This window comes from Pelophylax lessonae (genome assembly GCF_965119305.1).
Source record: "Pelophylax lessonae genome assembly, chromosome: 9".
Taxonomy (NCBI): Eukaryota; Metazoa; Chordata; class Amphibia; order Anura; family Ranidae; genus Pelophylax; species Pelophylax lessonae.
In genome coordinates this window covers 141,347,598-141,355,388 of record NC_138776.1, presented here as the reverse complement: position 1 = coordinate 141,355,388, position 7,791 = coordinate 141,347,598, and positions in this window count along the sequence as shown.

Below are 7,791 nucleotides of genomic sequence, written 5' to 3'. Positions count from 1 at the left end.
ATGTTTGGCAGCACCTGGAACTCCCAGTAGAGTGGATCTGATGAGTGCCTCTTATTCTCTTTGGTAGGTGGGCTGAAGTGTTCTGTTGCCCCTGTCTTAGCTGGTGACCCCCCCCCCCCCCACTTCCCTCTGGAATATTGTAGTTTCTCCTACGTGAGTGTTGTGATCAGTCCTATGAGACTGTAGTACATTTTGTCTCTTTGAACAGATGCTGGATGCTTTTTGGATTTTGTGTACTTGTACTTGCAACGCACTACTTACTGCTTGTACTTATGTTATGCCATGTCAAACACTTTTTGTTCTCCTTTTTTTAATGTATGCTGTAATATTGATAGTTTACTAAAGCAATCCTGATTTATTTAACTTTTTTTAACCACTTGCCGTCTGCTCACATTGAGCCTACTGCGGCAAAGTGGCTCTCCTGGGTCCAGCAACGTAGACCTATGTCGCTAGATCCCGCCCCATCTCGGCCGCGCACGCACGCCGCCGGAGGCTCGCTCCCGCTGTATGCAGACACAGTGGGAGTCGGGGCCAGGGGAGGAGAGGCAGTGATCCCACCGCTCTTCCCCGATCGTCAGGGATCGAGTGAGGAAATCGGCCCACTTGTGTAAACAAAGCGGGCAGATCTATGTGACAGACAGTGACAGATTACAGGATTCAGGATAGCTGAACCTGCGATCTGTGTCTCTGTCACACAACCCCCTCCCCCCACACACGTCAGTAAGCATGAGGCATACATTTAACCCCTTGATCACCAACTGTGTTAACCCCTCCCCTGCCAGTGTCCTTATTACAGTAACAGTGCATATTTATAGCACTGATTACTGTATTAATGTCACTGGTACCCCCAAAAGTGTCAAAAATGTCAGTCAGGGGTCTGATCTGTCCGCCACAATGTCGCAAAGTCCCGCAAAAAAAAAAAAAAAAAAAAAATTGCAGATCGCCGCCATTACTAGTATAAAAAAAAAAAAAAAAACTAAAACAATAAAAATGACAAATCTTTCCTGTAGTTAGTAATCGCAATAACTTTTGTGCAAACCAATCCAAATACGCTTATTGTGATTTTTTTTTTACTAAAAATATGTAGCAGAAAACAAATTGGTCTAAAATGTTAAAAAAATTGTAATATATATTTTTTTCAAAATTGTCGCTCTTTTTTTCAAAAATTAAAAATCTCACAGGTGATCAAATACCACCAAAAGAAAGCTCTATTTGTGGGGAAAAAGAGGACATAAAATTTCATTTGGGTACCGCGTTGCATGACGGCGCAATTGTCAGTTAAATTCGCGCAGTGCCAAGTTGCAAAAAAGTGGCCTGGACGTTAAGCAGGAAAATCCTCCGGTCCTAAAGTGGTAAACAAAGGGTTGTTTTACTAAAGGAGTAGAGACACTAGATAACTATTCAAAGAGCTTATTTAGGTCCCATTCACACTGGGTGTTAAAAATGCCCCTTTTAGGACCATTTGATGTTTTGTTTTGTTTTTCCTGTCTCTAAACACCCCTCAATGTTAGCCTATGGTAGGGATTTACTAGAACTGGAGGGTGCATATTTTGGTGCAGCTCTGCATTGAAACCAAGCAGCTGCCAGGTTTTATTGCAAAAGCTTACTTGAACAAGCTGAAGTTTGAAGCTGATTGGCTACCATGCAGAGCTGTACCAGATTTAATAAATCTCCCCCTATGCGTCCATGCACACACAAGCATTTTCAGGTGTTGAGGCGGGGCATTAGAGGCAACTGCCAGCTTGTTCAGGAGCAGAAGCATTTTACACTAGGCAAACTTAGCGCTTTAGGGTTAATTAATTTCAGTGTCAAAAATAAAATGAATATCATGGCCAATTATATGAAATTACACCCAAGCACTTGATGCGCCTAAATTAGTTTACAAAACAAAACTTTAGGCATGTTTGTGCGGCTGCTTTTATCCTGCCAGGAGAAAGGTGTTCAGGAAAGCTGGGAAAACGCCCCGTGTGAACAAGGCCTAAATACGGTGAAGCCATGCAAACTTTGAAAACCTAATTGTAGTGAAAGGGTTGGTAGGCGAGAAGGGACACAGAATTGACTTGCATACTAGACTATCCATTTAGTAAATCTCCATAGTGCAAGTTACAGTAATTTTATATGGAATTTACTCCTTTGAATAAAACCAGTATTAAGAAAAAAAATGGGATTTTTGACTTACCGTAAAATCTATTTCTCTGATGGTCATTGATGGACACAGCTCCGGTCATTCTTGACCATTGGGTTATATTGCCCCCTACAGGAGTAGGGCACTAGGCACAAAAAAACTTCTGACTACACCCATGGGCAGTCCCAGGGGGTATACTCCCTCGGCCTGCTATAGTCACTCAGTTTTGGTACAAGCAGTGTCAGGAGAATTATAACTCCACAGAGGTGTGGGTGCTGTGTCCGTCCATGATCAGAGAAATGGATTTTACGGTAAGTCAAAAATCTAATTTTCTCTTTCGTTCATTGACAGACACAGCTCCTGTCATTCTTGACCATTTGGATGTCCCAAAGCAGTGTTAAACATGAGGGGCGGGAAACAACAAAAACTTTCCAAGGCTAACATTAGCCAACAGGGGCTGAACCAAAACAACTGGAGCCCACCTGAAAAAAAAAAAAAACAATACACCCTGAAGTGACCGCCTTGCAAACCTGCATCACTGACGCTTGCTGACGGAAGGCCCAGGAGGCACTAAGCGCCCTAGTAGAATGCTCCTTGACAGGGAAAGGAAGAACCTGACCCCTGATGGAATAGGCCTGAACCACTGTCTGTCTGATCCATCTGAAAATGGTCACAGAGGAAGTTTGCAAGGTCCATCTGTGAGCACAAATCGTGAGTCTCACTTCCTGAACGAGTCCATAGCTGCTAGGTACACCTTAATTGCCCGGACCTCATGCAAGGCATTTTCCTTTGGATGTTTAGGCCTGGGACACAGGGAATGCAACACAGTGTCTTCATTCAAATGAAAAAGTAATTCCTTCCTTAGGAAGAAACGATGGACAGGGGCAAAGCACCACCTTACTCTTGTGAATCATCAGATAAGGTAAAAGACAGGATAACACCGCCAGTTCCGAAACCCTGCGCAGAGGTAATAGCCACCAAAAAGACCACGTTCTCGGACAGCGTAAGCAGGGGAATCTCCCGAATATTTTTAAAGGGAGGCTTCTGTAGAGCTGAAAGCACCAAATTAGGATCCCAAGGCGGCAACGGAGCCCGCACTGTAGGAACCAAATGTCGGACACCCTGAAGAAAGGTACAGACCAGGGAGTGTGTGGTTAAAGTTTCTTTGGAAAAAGACCGCCAAGGCTAATACCTGGTCCTTGATACTCAAGGCCAATTTCTGTTCAACCCTCTGTTAAAGGAAGGTTAAAATCCGAGCCAGTGAGTAGGAGTATGAACCCCAAAAGACTCACACCACGCAATGTACTTCTTCCACGTACAATGGTAGATCTTCCTCGAAGTAGATTTCCTAGCTTTTAACAACTTAGGAATCACCGACTCAGACAAACCTGGACCGGAATTTCTTCTGCCTCAATCCTGCATATAATTTCAGCAGAAGCTTGAGAGGAGGGAAGGCGTAGATCAGAGGATACTGACCCCACTGGGCCACCAGCGCGTCTGCCAGTGGATCCCTTGACCGAGCCACAAACCTCTGCACCTTTCTGTTGAGCCAAGATGCCAACAGATCCAGCTCAGGGGTGCCCAACCGGAGACACTACTGATGAAACCCCTCCGGATGAAGGGACTACTCCCTGCCAATTTTCCCCCCTGGAATGTGTACGGCGGAGGGGGCTAGAACGAACCGTTCTGCCCACCTTAGAACGCCAGCTACCTCCAGAGCCTCTAGGGCACTTCTTGTGCCCCCCCCGGTGATTGACATAAGCCACGTCCGTGGCATTGTCCGATTGAATGTGGACTGGGCATCCCTGAAGATGATCTGTTCAATGATCCAGACTGTCCAGACTGCCCAGCATTCCAGGACATTGATAGATAGTCTGGACTCTTCCAGCGTCCAGATCCCCTGAGTAGAATGCTTGTTGAGGATGCCTCTCCAGCTGGACAGGCTGGCATCCATGGTGACCACTGTCCAATATAAGGGGAGAAAGGCTTTTCCCAGTCGAAGCACAAAGCCACCATATCAGGGACTCTTTGTTCCCCAACTTCGTCTGATCTGATTGTCCAGAGACTGCGGAGTCTTGTCCCATTTGGTCAGAATCTCCCTTTGCAGGGACCTCGTACGGAACTGTGCAAACAGAATGGCCTCAAAAAGGTAGATACCATCAGGCCTAGCACCCACATGTAAGTCTGTAGGGATGACCATCTGTTGGACAGCAGGAAGTGAAGTGCAGTTTGCAATTTCTGGAGTTTGTTCAGAGGAAGGAGCACTTCTGGCAACAGCAGAGTCTCCAGAGTCAGGCCCAAATAGTCCAGCTTTGTGGACGGAGCCAGGGCAGACTTCTGAAAATTCAGAATCCAGCTGAACTCCCACAGAGTTCGTATTGTGATCTCCAGGTTCTCCACCAGTACAGAGGGAGACTCCACTCGCAGAAGGCGATCAGCCAAGTACCACGACCCCCCCTTTGGCATAGCAAGGCTAGCACCGGAGCCAACACTTTTGTGAATACCCAAGGAGTGGAGGAGAGACCAAAGGGTAATGCTATAAACAGATAATGCTCCTCTCCCACAGCAAAGAGAAAACGTTGGTGACTGGCACATATTGGAATGTGAAGATAGGCATCCTGTTTGAATGGACTCCATTCTGAACTTCTGTACTTGCACAAAGCAGTTTAGTGCCTTGAGGTCCAGGATTGGATGCGCCTTGCCTTCCTTCCTGGGGACCGAACAGGTTTGAGTAAAAACCCTGAAAATGTTCCTGAAGTCCGAACCAGGACAATCACCCCTTGAAGGAACAGGTCTTGTACCGCCCCAAACAGACTTGTAACTAGTCTGGGGACAGGCGCAGGTTGGAAGGAAAAAAGCTTGCCGGGGCAAGAGCGAAACTCGATCTTGTAGCCGGACCAAATTAATTAATTACTTTGTGGACCAACTTGTCTTGTACCAGGGAAGTCCACGGGTCTGGAAACCAGTGGAGACATCCCCCCCATCCCCAAAATGGGCAAGGGCACACCTTCAAGCAGAAGGAGCCTTGGCCGCGGGTCTGGAAAAGCCCGCTCTCGTCTTGCCAGTCCAGGATCGTTTGGATTTGCCAGAGGCCCTGAAAGGCATTGAGCCCTTGTCAGTCAACCCTGAGGGCCGAAAAAACTTATGAGCCGAGAAGGAAGATCCATGTCTATGACGAGGTTCCTTGCCCTTAGTAGTCTGCGGAAGGAAAGGTACTCTTCCCCCCTTGTAAGACCTTTAACCACTTTAGCCCCGGAGGATTTGGCTGCTCAATGACCAGGCCCTATTTTGCAATTCGGCACTGACATCCTTTTTTTCCCCACAAATAGAGCTTTCTTTTGGTGGTATCTGATCACCTGTGCGATTTTTATTTTTTGCACTATAAATCAAAAAAGAGCGTCAATTTTGAAAAAATAATATTCATGTTCTTTTATATAAAATTCTCTTTTATATAAAATTCTCAAAAAAATAATAATTTAAAAATCAAAAATTTTATATTTTAGGCCAATTTATTTTCTGCTACATATTTTTGGTAAAAAAAAAAAAAAAAATCGCAATAAGCTTATTTTGATTGCTTTGCGCAAAAGTTACTGCGTTTACCAACTACGGGAAAGATTTATGTCATTTTTTTTTTTTTTTTTTAACTAGTAATGGCAGAGAACTGCAATTTTGTGGGATTGCGACATTGCGGCGGACAGATCGGACCTGACATTGACACTTTTGGGGGTACCAGTGACATTACTACAGTAATCAGTGCTAAAAATATGCACTGGTACTGTAAAAATGACACTGGCAGGGAAGGGGTTAACAGTATGGGTGATCAAGGGGTTAAATGTGTCCCTAGGGGCGTGATTCTGTCAGTGGGCGTGGCTTGTGAAGCAAATCACAGAGAGACATGCGATCCTATATAGCAGAATCACATAGCCTCTGTGATCACTTCAGGGAGAATGACAAATGGCTGTACCTGTGTTAATTGATGAAGAAACAACAAAGGAGTAGCCCACACTTGGATATAAAACAGCGTTTGATTCAATTGTCCAATTACTTTTGATCCCTTGAAAAAGATGGGGGGGGGGGGGGCTATTCTTAGGAGCTGTAATTCCTAAACCCTGCCTCCGAGTTGGATGTACATACCCTCAAATTAAACCTGAGAGTGTGCACTTTTAGCCCATATGCATTATAGAAATATAGCTTGAATAGGTTTTGGTAAACACCTAAAAGACTAAAATTGTGTCTGTGTCCAAGTATACAGTGGGTACGGAAAGTATTCAGACCCCCTTAAATTTTTCACTCTTTGTTATATTGCAGCCATTTGCTAAAATCATTTAAGTTCATTCTTCTTCCTCATGAATGTACACATAGCACCCCATACTGACAGAAAAACACAGAATTGTTGACATTGTTGCAGATTTATAAAAAAAGAAAAACTGAAATATCACATGGTCCTAAGTATTCAGACCCTTTGCTGTGACACTCATATTTAACTCAGGTGTTTTCCATTTCTTCTGATCATCCTTAAGATGGTTCTACATCTTCATTTGAGTCCAGCTGTGTTTGATTATACTGATTGGACTTGATTAGGAAAGCCACACACCTGTCTATATAAGACCTTCCAGATCACAATGCATGTCAGAGCAAATGAGAATCATGAGGTCAAAGGAACTGCCTGAAGAGCTCAGAGACAGAATTGTGGCAAGGCACAGATCTGGCCAAGGTTACAAAAAGATTTCTGCTGCACTTAAGGTTCCTAAGAGCACAGTGGCCTCCATAATCCTCAAATGGAAGACGTTTGGGACGACCAGAACCCTTCCTAGAGCTGGCCGTCCGGCCAAACTGAGCTATCAGGGGAGAAGAGCCTTGGTGAGAGAGGTAAAGAAGAACCCAAAGATCACTGTGGCTGAGCTCCAGAGATGCAGTCAGGAGATGGGAGAAAGTTGTAGAAAGTCAACCATCACTGCAGCCCTCCACCAGTTGGGGCTTTATGGCAGAGTGGGCCGACGGAAGCCTCTCCTCAGTGTAAGACACATGAAAGCCCGCATGGAGTTTGCTAAAAAACACCTGAAGGACTCCAAGATGGTGAGAAATAAGATTCTTTGGTCTGATGAGACCAAAATAGAACTTTTTGGCCTTAGTTCTAAGCAGTATGTGTGGAGAAAACCAGGCACTGCTCATCACCTGTCCAATACAGTCCCAACAGTGAAGCATGGTGGTGGCAGCATCATGCTGTGGGGGTGTTTTTCAGCTGCAGGGACAGGACGACTGGTTGCAATCGAGGGAAAGATGAATGCGGCCAAGTACAGGGATATCCTGGACAAAAACCTTCTCCAGAGTGCTCTGGACCTCAGACTGGGCCGAAGGTTTACCTTCCAACAAGACAATGACCCTAAGCACACAGCTAAAATAACGAAGGAGTGGCTTCACAACAACTCCGTGACTGTTCTTGAATGGCCCAGCCAGAGCCCTGACTTAAACCCAATTGAGCATCTCTGGAGAGACCTAAAAATGGCTGTCCACCAACGTTTATCATCCAACCTGACAGAACTGGAGAGGATCTGCAAGGAGGAATGGCAGAGGATCCCCAAATCCAGGTGTGAAAGACTTGTTGCATCTTTCCCAAAAAGACTCCTGGCTGTATTAGATCAAAAGGGGGCTTCTACTAAATACTG